Genomic DNA, 12,288 nt, shown 5'->3' on the forward strand with positions numbered 1-12,288 from the left:
CATAATATGTACACCTATACACAAGCACGGAGCCAAAAGCGCATGGAGCTCAGCAATTCCGTTTGCTGCTTCCCAGGGAAGAGGATCGCGAGCCGGTCATGACTCACAAAGGTGCCGAGCACGGCGCGGGGTAAAGAGCCCGAGAGGCGTGGGGCCACATGACCATCTAATGACAGGTTGCACAGCATGCATGAACAGTCACGTGCACAGAACGATTATCGAGGCAACCTGTCGGCGGAGGGTACGAGTACACGTGGAATGTTCCCACGCCGGGGCGGCGAGGCTAGTGAATGGCTGCAGATTTACCCCGCTTCACTTATTGTACATGTCAATGTGCGGGTACAAAGTTTCCTCTTTCAGAGGCATTTTTGGCCGAAGTGATCCAGCGGTTTGCCGCCTTTAACCCGAAGCCATACCCTTTGTTTACACCCTCAGCGGAATCTGGTCCAGTATGTTTAATAAAAACCCCCAAAAAAGTTTTTAAATTTTAAATTTAAAAAATATTTTATTACTTGCTATACCATGAGCATGACAATGTGCAGACTACAAATTGCTGCATAGTCCGAACCCACGGGGTCCCCCACCCCGTTTTCTAATTACTTAAAATGTATTATAAAAGTATTCCTTGTGCAGCAAGGTATGCAGCAGCACTCCCCAGTACGCGTTGACACCTGTACGTGAACGTTAAATGACAACGTGCACAAACCGCCTCACGGGAATTATTCTTACAATGCAATTGTTCATCGGGGAGCCCAAACCATAAAAACAGTTCCACGGTGATTGTTGGGTTATCAAGCTGTAATTGTTGTTGAAGCAACATTTACAACATCTCGGGTTATGGTATTGTGTGTATAAGAACAGTTTCGCTTTGCATTGTTGACGTCGGCCCCAAACGTTACTCATCAACACCTCGGATAGTTTGTTCCGTCTTGCGGAACGCTCAGTATGTAGGACGAACAACAGTACTCATAGAGAGTGTGAAGAAATTGAAAAAGTACATATAGCAAATGTTTAACATAGATGAATAAATCAATCAATAAATACATTATGCACATAAAACAACTTTCACTTGGTGCACTCAACATCAACAGTGTGTGTGTGTGTGTGTGTGTGTGTGTGTGTGTGTGTGTGTGTGTGTGTGTGTGTGTGTGTGTGTGTGTGTGTGTGTGTGTGTGTGTGTGTGTGTGTGTGTGTGTGTGTGTTTTTTTCAAGTGCTCAAAGTTTCAATGGATTCATCTTGTGTGATCATTTTGAACAAAAATGATTAAATGTGTTTTTTTTTTTTTTTTCTTTTCCACGACACGTACAACACGTTTGTGTCATGACTCGACGAGACATCCAAAAATTCGAATCTTCCTGTGAATAGAGTGGGATCTGTCATGCTAGTAAATGGCATTGGGGACAGCCAATTGAAGGGACCATGTACTGGACCCTAAGCCCCCCCCCACCTCCACCCTCCACCCCCAACCCCTACACACAAGCGTAGCTGGTGACTGACAGCGTGGGGTCGAGGAAGTTAAACGCTCGTGACCCCAGCGAGCGTTTCGTGACCTCCGCCCTTCGACGAGACATTAATCGGTCAGAGCAGAGGGAGAACATTGTCACAAGGTGACGGGTCGTGACACGGAACGCGTGCGGTGGGTGCTCCGGCACGCGCCCGTGTGCCGCAAGGTGGAGGCGAATGCACGCACGTGGACGTGGAAAGGCCACGTGTGCATTCGGACTCTCCACAACTCAACAGGACACCGATCATTACCATTCATCTACAGAGGAATGTGTGTGTGAGTGTACGAAATGCGCAAAAAAAAAAAATCTCTCCATGTACTTTCATGTTGCAAGCAAGGAAAGCTGGAATGACCGCTTCTACATCTTCACCGTACAGACACGTCCTGCGTGTCATTCGCAACTCTGACCAATGCATGATATTACATACGATTATGAGGTTAAGGTTCCAAAGTTAAACTCCAAACCGCCAAGATGAGGGATGATGCAGAGATATAGCTCCGGAGAAAGGAATCATGTAATATAATGGGAGAGATGGTGTAATGGCGACCTGGCAACCCATCACGTGATGTAATGCAAGCCACTTTGGAGATATTTACAACACACACACACACACACACGATCGAAGTAAAAGCACAGCTCGTGGACGACAGTCAGACTGCATGTAAAACTTTAGAAAACGCATCTCCACACCTCGTTTCGGGCAGGTTCCACCGATATAAACCACAAGCACCTCGTGCAGGACCTGCACCTGTCACGTCTCATGGCTCAAGTGTTTCGAGACCGAACTGAAAGCGAGAGTACGCACGTGGGTCTTTCCAAAGACTTGTTGTCACTGCATCAAATTGATTGCGGCATATGGGCAATCTCCAGGCCAACTGGACGCACTTCCATGGGTGATGAGAGATGAGAGCAGCGAGAGAATCTGCACATCCCACACAAGCGAATGATTCCGTTTGATTACTGTGCTGTTTCCAGGCACGAAGGGCATCTTCAAATAAATAAATAAATAAACAAACAAGGAGTGTAACCTCATCCCACTTTGGAATCCCATCCTGGACAAACAACACACACACACACACACACACACACACACACACACACACACACACACACACACACACACACACACACACACACACACTATTCTGGCAGAAATGTGTGAATTTGATCCCCAACATGTGCAGAGTTGCAAAATATTCTGCAATAAAGTGATAATCGCATTGCATGAGGAATTCCTTTTCCAAGAAACAACAACAACAACAACAAACAAAAAAAAAATCAATCCCCATGGTGAACAGAACTCCAGGCATGGCAAATGAACAGTGTGCAGGTTTTTTTTCCGTGCGGTCGTACAGCAAGCTACGGAGGCACGAACCCAGCACGCGAAGCACATCTACACGATGATAACCTGATCGACCCCCCTCTCCCTCGCAACACCCTCAACCTGCTGCACGACCAAAAGGACCGACGCAGAACACACGCTGTGCGTGCGCAGCAGCGTCTTTTGTCGGCATGACAGCTCCACGCACCTTCACTCCGTGACGCGTGTACCCGGTGCAGCAAGGATTCGTGAGGAGGGCCAGAGGACGCGCGCTGCGACAAATCACAGGAATCCACATGTACTCTCTCTCGAAGCGATGGCAAAAAATAAAAATAAATTAATAAAAATCAATACTATGAACGTAATGGTTCAGTTCATGGTGGGGATTAAAAAAAAAAAAAAACGAAAATTTACCAAATAAAAATTCATATATATGGATATAAATAACATACCCCTTCATGATGGCCGTGTTGTTAGGAGGCCACGGTTTGAGATTCTTCAATGCGCCAAAGCATGGTGTTCCACCTTGGGGTGCCGCTGGCCACAGACACTGCCCAAGCAGGCCTTGGGGCCCAGGCAGGGCAGGCTGGGCGGTGCGCGTCACTGCGCGTGCCCAATGGCGGACTCGCCTCCCCCCCCCCCTCGACCTGAAGCGAGAGGGAAGGAATGAGAGGAGTAAGGAGGACGAGAACGTGAAGGGAGGGAGAGGAAAATAAATCTGAGGTCGAAGGAAATGAGAAGAAAGCGTGTGGGCGAGGACGAGAAGAAAAGGAAAAATGTGAAGGGAAAAGACGATGAGGGAAATGAAATGAAGAGAGGGGGAGGGAGGAGCAAGAGTGGAGAAGGAAAATGGAAGAATGAGTGACAAGAGCAGGGATGGATAACATGAAAACGTGTAAATGGGAAGAGGTGGAAGGGCAGGGGCAAATGCGTGAAGAAAGGAGGATGCAGGAACGTGGAGGGAAAAGGATGTGAAAGGGGGAAAGCTGTGTGAGAAAGAATGATTCATGATGATAAATGAAGAACGAGAAGAGAGAAAGAAAGAAAAAAAAAAAACAGACAAGAGGGTGTTGGGATGATTGGGGTTTTGGGGGTTGGGGTGAGCATGGGTAGAACTGTGATGCCATCACATGCACTTCGGCCTCCTTTCATTCCCACAGTTCGTACAGCCGCAAGATGTCCACTGCCATTATGTCTGTAAACGCTTATTTCATGATAAGTGATGATAAGTTACACAAAAGCAGATGATGAACGACAAATCAATTTGAAGACCGCAAGAGTTCGACCTCCTCAAGAGTCCACAGAGTGAGTGACTGCTCAGGTGTTCAACGTCAAGAGAAATTAAATGGGAAAAAAGCTTCTTCCGAACTCACTCACCTGACACGTCCAATATCGTTTTGGAAGAAGTTAAAATACCAAGAAGATAACTCTGTGCCACACCTAACAGCTCTAATAATAATAATAGTAATAATAATAAAAACATATGTTGTAAGAACCACAATGTGGTTAAACCTGTGCGGCTCGGAGTGCATGCGGTGACATGGCAGGAGACACACATGGAGGTAACTTTCCGTTGAACCCAGACAAGCACGACGGCAACACCTTGCTACATGAACGCTTAATGCGCACACTCCTTGATGGAAGCACACAACATGAGTGGTGCTTTGTAATCACAATATTATATAATTATCATTAAATACAATTCGTTGTTATCAATTCATGGATGTACCACTCAGGGCGTTCAAAAGGTGGGATGAACGAGATGCTTTGACTACAAGAGTCCGACTGAAACTGCCCTTATTTTTTTTGAAAAAAACCACACACACACACACACACACACACACACACACACACACACACACACACACACACACACACACACACACACACACACACACACACACACACACACACACACACACACACACACACACACACACGTTTTGGTGCTTCTTGTACTATAGTGAGTATGTCACCGCACATGCCTCACGTAGTCTGGAGACCAGCAGCTCACCTGCCCTATGTGCGCACGCAATTTCAAACAACATTCTCAGCACACCTTGGTTACGAAGTGTCCAAAATGCCGTCCTTTTTGGCAACATGTCCTGGGAACCTCCTCCACACGAAGATCTTAAAATCCCATTCAAATAGTGATCCTTCCTGCTGCCCGACAACGGATGCCTAATGTGGGATGGTGCACCATCGGTGCCTGTTGGACTACCTGACTGGTCAAATGCCGACTCCTGATCCTGCAGCACGCACTACCAGTCGCTCTGATCCGTGCAGTTGCGACCTCGAGTCTCTCCTGCATGTCTTTAGGGTGGGAGAGCCGTCCTGCTGGTCGTGGAGAGACCCGCCCAAAGCATTCTCCAAGAGAGTTCCACGTCGATTCGTGACGTGCAAAACCCAATCTGATCAATATCACCAACACCTTCCTTTCGGCGATTGTAAAAATCGATCATACTTTGTGTGATGTCTGTTCTCCTCATGTACACCTTTCAAAATGCACGGCACACACACACACACACACACACACACACACACACACACACACACACACACACACACACACACACACACACACACACACACACACACACACACACACACACACACACACACACACACAATCATTAAATGACCGTGGCCATTGCTCTTCAGAGATAAGAGAAGCACCCGCTCGACGGACGGAAGCACGCACGCACGCCGAGACCGACCTCCTTTTATATATTAGATTAGCTCCGGTCCCTCTACCCATGCATGGTGCGTCCTTGTTCCATGTAACCTGGCTTCAGCTCGCCATCCTCACTGCATCTCTCCATACACGCAGAACCAACAAACATATATATAAATCCTATTTCTTTCCTCACATGCAAAACTGCAATAAAATGCCCTTTTTTTCCTTTCCCCAACCACCTACAACCTTCAGCAGTTCAAAGACCAGATAAATATGTTCTCCCTGAAATGGAGATTCTCCTTCCTCTTCGTTCAGTTCCCTAGTTGCAGGTTTCCCCAGTACACCAACCAATGGAGTTCAGAAAGGATGAAATGGACACAAAAACCAACCCCACAATAATCCATGCTTTGGGGACAAACAAATGGATGAACTCTGACACTGTTGTTAGACGAGTCTCCCTCCTACTCCTACCCCCAGCCAAAACCCCCTCCCACGACATACTCGTCATCGTTACACTTTAACCATCTAAGTTTGTCCCGCACGATCTCATGGTACGTACGTACATGGTTCCAGATCGTCTTCCAACAGACTTTCCATCACTTGGTGCGTCTCGCTCCATCCCACCCTCCGATCCTCCTTCCACATCCAGACTGTTTCCTCCTAAACCCCTCTTCACTCCCTGCACTCCACCCCCGCCCCCACCCCCACCGCTCTCACCACCCGCCTCAGCCGCCTCGAACGTGGCCGGCAAACCAAACGCGTCTCAGCTTTTGTGGGGTCACCCCAGCCAAACGTGCAAACAGTGGCCCCTTATAGCCCCTCCCGCCATACCCAAAACGAGACCATAGCAGTGGATCCAGATAGCGGACGTTGTGTGCGCACGTAAAACGCACGGGCGACTCCCCGCAGCACCGGTCGCCGCGTCCCTCCCGCACCGTACGGCCCTGACCGCAACATCATTGGTTCCGCGTCTCGGCAAGAAACGACCAACGCAACCCCCCCCCCCCGGGAGGAAGAAGCTCCGAAGAAGTCCATCTGAACTTGCAAGGCGCGAAGCAAGAGACGAGGTAAGGAGCACGGCGAACGCAACACGGCTCGTACCTCAACCACGGCTCGCACCTGTACCACGCTCTACGTCACAGTGCATCGCAGAGACGATGTGACATCGCCAAATGACATTTCGTTGTTCGACCTTCGACAAATTGTTCGTGTTCACGTCGAGGGGAAGGCAACATCCTCACCATTTCGCCATTTTTCCCCTCAGCGAGCGTTTTTTGCCGCGTTTTCTGAACCGCTCGAGGGACAAGTGCGCACATCCACTCTTACCTCAGTCTGTGTCGCCCGTAAACGCGCCTCAGGCAACAAGGGGAATGAGCAAAGGAGAGCCGAGGGTGGGGGTCGCCAAATGGAGACGGAGGAGAGGTTTGGGGTGGGCTGGGATCTGGGGAAAGAGGGGCGGGGGGAGTGGTGGTTCGGGATGGAGACGGCGGATATGTGGAACGGGGTCGAGGAGGAAGATAATACGCATCGAGGGACGCCGAGGACCTGCGTGATCGAGCAGCGCGGGTCTCCGCCTTGGCTCTCTCTCTCTCTCTCTCTCTCTCTCTCTCTCTCGGCCGGGCATCCTTTGGAGAGGAAGAGCCAGTGTGGCACGTCTTGCTCCGCGCTTGCTCATTAAGCAACCGCGGCCGCGGAGGGTTTGGACGCATGGTCATGACGCCATCACGCAAGCCACGCCCATTGCTCGGATTACAAAATGGAGCCCTCGAACGATTTCACTCACGGATTTCTCACATACGATGGAATTCGCTGGAACCTTAACCTGCGTCAGTTCGTGACCCCCCCCACCTCTCTACTCTTCTTCTGAAGCCGATGTCGCCTGGACGTGAGCGTAAACTTCCCCTGCCATGGTGGAGGACGTGGGCTTTTGATTCGTTTGTAGATTTCTTCATCATGCGGAACATCCTCCTTGAAGGGGTCGTCAAGTGGGGAAATCATTTACCCGAGTGGGCGGGGCTTTGAACCGAGGGTGGGACTCGCTGATTTGAATATTATACGATGACGTAGGTCAGACCAATGAATAGATTGTCTCAAAGAAGTACGACGATTACACAAGGGTAAATTGCACCTGAATAATATAGTTCCACTTTCCCGCCACAACCAAAACAACAAGCGACGCGTGTTTCAGCTCAATCGTGGGATTTTGTATTAATTAATTAATTAATTTGTATTTACATTACGTTGCATTTTGCCGACGTGCTCCGGGGAACTGGAACCGCATCACCGCTTTCGCTCGATTTCGAATTCCCGGAACGTATGTAGTCCGCCCAGAGAGCACCTCGGGTGGTGAGAACACGACGCGGTCCCCCCCCCTCCGGGCTCTTCGTATTACCGCGGCCTCATTACGTACTATAAAAACGCTTTGGCGGCTTTCCCTCCGCCCTCCATCACCTTCATTTTCCCGCGCGATGGAAATTCTAAAAGAGCAATTAAGCATCCTGCACCTCCGCCTCCATATACGCTTATTAATAATGATTGGTGACGGTGATTCATTCCACGTACATTCCAGAATTGCGCAATTTTTACATTTGTCGTGAGTTTTCGTTTAATTCGAACTGAACCTGCGGCGTGATGGATACTTCAGTCAGACGGACATACATATATATATATATATATATATATATATATATATATATATATATATATATATATATATATATATATATATATATATATATATATATATATATATATTGATCCCGGAGCCTTTAACGATATTTCTCGAAGCAGAGATGACCCTTGTATAATGGATTACTCGTGAGTGATGTATCGTGGAAACTGCGAAACGTAAAGTGCGACACCATCGAAACTCCTCGTTAACGTGTGTATCAAATGAGAAATGTGCTTTTGCTTGGCGAGTGTAATTCCGGAAGGCGATCGGACATCCAGGCACGAATGGCGAGTATTTGTGAACGATTTGATGCACGCGATGAGCACGTTCAAAGCACGCGAGCCTTCAGGATGCGTTGTTTGCGATGGAGGATCGGCTTGGGCGCGAAGATCGCTCGGATGCAAGATGGGTTGGGAGGATTGGACTATTGGGTTGTTTTTGCACGCAGGATGATGGCTTGTTGCTGTTGGGTTAGTGCAATGTTAGTCCAAGCAATGCGCACGCGTCTACGCAGCAAGAGGTGTACGCAGCTCGTGGATGACTCACGGTCTGCGACACTTTGTTTTTCTGTCTATATAAGAAATCTGCAACAAGAGTTCAAAGTTGGGGATTAGGATCATGTGTTATTCATGTGTGTTCGACATGCGGGGTGATGTACAAAAGTATAGGTTTGTATTTTTATTCTTTGCTCGATGAGAGGTGGAAACGTGGGACGTGGGGCACACCTGGATTCATGTCGCTCGGGACACACCTGAGTTAATGGACCGCAGTTCGTTTGTTGCTTTGTGTGATTGAATGTGATATTGAAGGTGTTTTCTGTGCAAAACATGCAGTTGTAAATATTGAGGATGCATGTCGTGCATGGTATATACAGTACAGTATGTACATGCTTTGGAGTACATTTGCATTCCCGTTTTTAGGGTGATCATCTTATCACGTCGTTTAACATTCCTTAATGCAATAACATTTTAAAACAAAACAAACAAACAGCTTCTTCGTGTTCTGCATGCACGCAGTGATTTAATATGATCAGAGACTTCCTGTATCATGGCGAGGTGCACGCAAGCAGTGCAGTGAATAAATGTCCAAACAGGGGTACTGACTGAGCAAAAGGCACCCTCACATGTAATATTTAAAGAGTATTATAACTACCATTATGTACAATCAAATTTACATTCCTCCCTTTATACGTTTATCTTTCGTATATTTTTCGATGTATATTTATTTTCAATCGTACGACGATTTTTCATTCTCACCATGAAAAGTTATACTTTTAATCTCACAAGAAGCTTATTTGTTTTATTCTTTTTATAAATCGTAAGCACGTGATGTTATTACCTTTATCTTTATTTAAAGCAACTCTTTCTTTGAACTTTTGTCTTTAAGCACCTCGAATTTTCATTTATCATCCTTGTTTTAAGAGGTTTTACATACATATATTCACATACACACATATACATACATAATATATGTCTGCACTTATTCACGACAAGACATGTGAAATTGTGAACATATAACAAGCATTGTTATATGCAGATGTATGGGGAAGGGGTAAGTGAGGTTTATTTATATTTTGACTCGGCGGGTCTACCAAACTTCTGTTTTGGAGATTATACAAAGGGCGTGTCTTTGTGTGTGTGTGTATATATATATATATATATATGTATATATATATATATATATATATATATATATATATATATATATATATATATATATATATATATATATATATATATATATATATATATATATATATATATATATATATATATATATATATATATATACAGAAAGCATGTCCAACAATTAATTTCTCATGTGGAAAATGTTCAAGTGTTTGATCCAGAATGGAGGTCTGCAACCCAAAACAACAAGGTATTTGGAGTATTTATCTGTGCATGTTACAGTAATCATTCAGCAGTTTAAAAACAGTCTTTATAAAGAGGTCACAATGTGTGCAGGAAACTAGGCTGTTTAAAACGGTCCAGAAACAGACGTACAGGCAGGTGCTTTACCTGAGCTGTCTCAATGTTCGCTTTCATAAAAATTTAATATTTATATATATATATATATATATATATATATATATATATATATATATATATATATATATATATACATATTTAGGAAGTTTGTAGCTCGATATGGAAAAGAATACTATATTGGTGATTATTTAGTTCAAATTGTTGCAAAAAAACCAAGTAGAAACATAAAGTTTCATTTGACTCACCATCCCTGGCACATTGATTGAGTTTCTTGATAAAACAAAAAACAACCAACAAAAAAAGTAAAAATCGCCATAGTAGACAAATATATTACGTACCGTGCAGTATGAGCTGAACCTCAAGGACAGTTTCCCGCCAAAAACGTTGTGCACAACGATCTTGCACTCTATCCTTATGAGAAAGGCAACGTGTGCACGCATGGTTCATCATCTCATGAAATAATATTTCAATCCTTGACTGGATCATCCCATGTAGTTTGTGAAAAACGAGTAAGGGTTGCTCAGCTGGCCTGTTCATCGATACTTTATTTATTCAGAAAGAGAGTCACATCCCAACGCTGCACGTATGATGCAACTATGCATAAAAATGCATGCCCAGTTCAGTGTACCATTCACAAAATTGGCGACGACATATATTAAATCGATATAATTTATCGGATACCCTTTGACTGCATCTCTGAGTTACTCATTCCTCAAATATCAATATCCCAACTTGATTTGTCAGAATTGAAAGCTGGGTCAAATGGAAAAGCCAAATGTATAGATTGGTGGCGTTATTTTTAAAATGAATCAAAAACACATGATCCAGCAATTTGATTATAAAATACAGTTTGCTTATTAATGGAAAGGGACTTCCCAGTGTAAAAGTGTCATCAATATTCGAGTGTTTACTATACGCTTTCGGTGGGAAATATTTTAAATGTGTAAAGCCAATGTTACCCACATGTAAACAATATCATGATGATTTGTCTTATTGATTTGGACGTTTAGAATGGTATTTTTCATATTAATATATTGCCTAATTTCCCCTTTTGGGAAACACTTGCGATACAAACACTGATCAGGAAGTACGTGGCTGATGTGAAGGCTTTTACACAAATTTATTTCTTGATGTTTTTAACAAAGCCTTGAACTGAAATTTTCCTTTGTCTTTTTGAATATTTTTAAAACCTTGTAAGATTTTCCACTTCTGTTTTTGGCCAAAGACGATGTATTTTCTTTCATTTTATAATTATCATGTAATTATGAATTAATATATAATGTATTATATAATCATGCTTTTACACAATTTTGATTTACTATACCAATAATTTATCGAATTTTTATTTATTGTTTATTGTATTTACAATATTGTGTATTTACACAATTTTGTTGTACTATTTAACGTATTGCAATATCATGTAAGCTTCTTTGTGTAATTTTTATTTTCTATATTTCCTTTATGTACGTAATTTTTATTTGCTATAATGAGGCATTTACATAATTTTATTTACTACACCATGCATTTGTATGGTTTTTATTGACTATATAACTATATCATATATTTCCAACATTTTGATTTACAATAACATTATTTATGATATCATGTATTTGGACTTTTTATTTACTGTATCATGATTCACTCCATCATGCAGTACATAATTGTTATTTGTGAAATGATTTATTTACACGATTTGATTTACTGTAACATGATTTACGATACCAATTATTTGCAGAATTTTTTTATTTTTTACATTATGGAATTTTTTTAATGTTGAAGGCTTCAGTCACGGACTAAGTATTCCTCATCGATGCCAAGCCTTAAATAAAAGAACTGCATGAATAGAAAAGTAAGGAAAGAGAGAATAGCCCAAGAGTAAAATATACATGATTGAGTTAATTCTTACAACATTATTTCTGATATCAAGTCATGTATTTACACATTTTTATTTCCAATACCATAATTTACTATGTCATGTAATTACACAATTTTGGTTGATGATATCATGCATTCACATAATATTTACTGTCATGATTTTCTATATCATGAAGTAATTTATGACATCATGAAAATATTTATACAATTTTAATTTAAAATATTATGATTTTTCTGTCAAGTATTTATA

General features: G+C 43.3%; 1 long non-coding RNA gene across 2 annotated transcripts; it reads right to left on the reverse strand.

Annotated features, from left to right (window-relative positions):
• Positions 1–1,468: 1,468 nt before the first annotated feature.
• On the reverse strand, positions 1,469–7,106 carry LOC147021001 (uncharacterized). Of its 2 annotated transcripts, XR_015060700.1 has the most exons (4): positions 7,050–7,106; positions 3,280–3,474; positions 3,036–3,099; positions 1,469–2,428 (listed from the first exon to the last, which is right to left on the reverse strand). It is a non-coding gene; the product is annotated as an uncharacterized LOC147021001 (long non-coding RNA). The 2 variants fall into 2 exon arrangements; XR_015060699.1 differs by lacking the exon at positions 7,050–7,106 and having other exon boundaries at positions 3,280–4,043.
• Positions 7,107–12,288: the final 5,182 nt, after the last annotated feature.

Source organism: Eptatretus burgeri, chromosome 8, assembly GCF_056783735.1.
Source record: "Eptatretus burgeri isolate ZD-2024b chromosome 8, Ebu_testis_v1, whole genome shotgun sequence".
NCBI classification, from domain to species: Eukaryota; Metazoa; Chordata; class Myxini; order Myxiniformes; family Myxinidae; genus Eptatretus; species Eptatretus burgeri.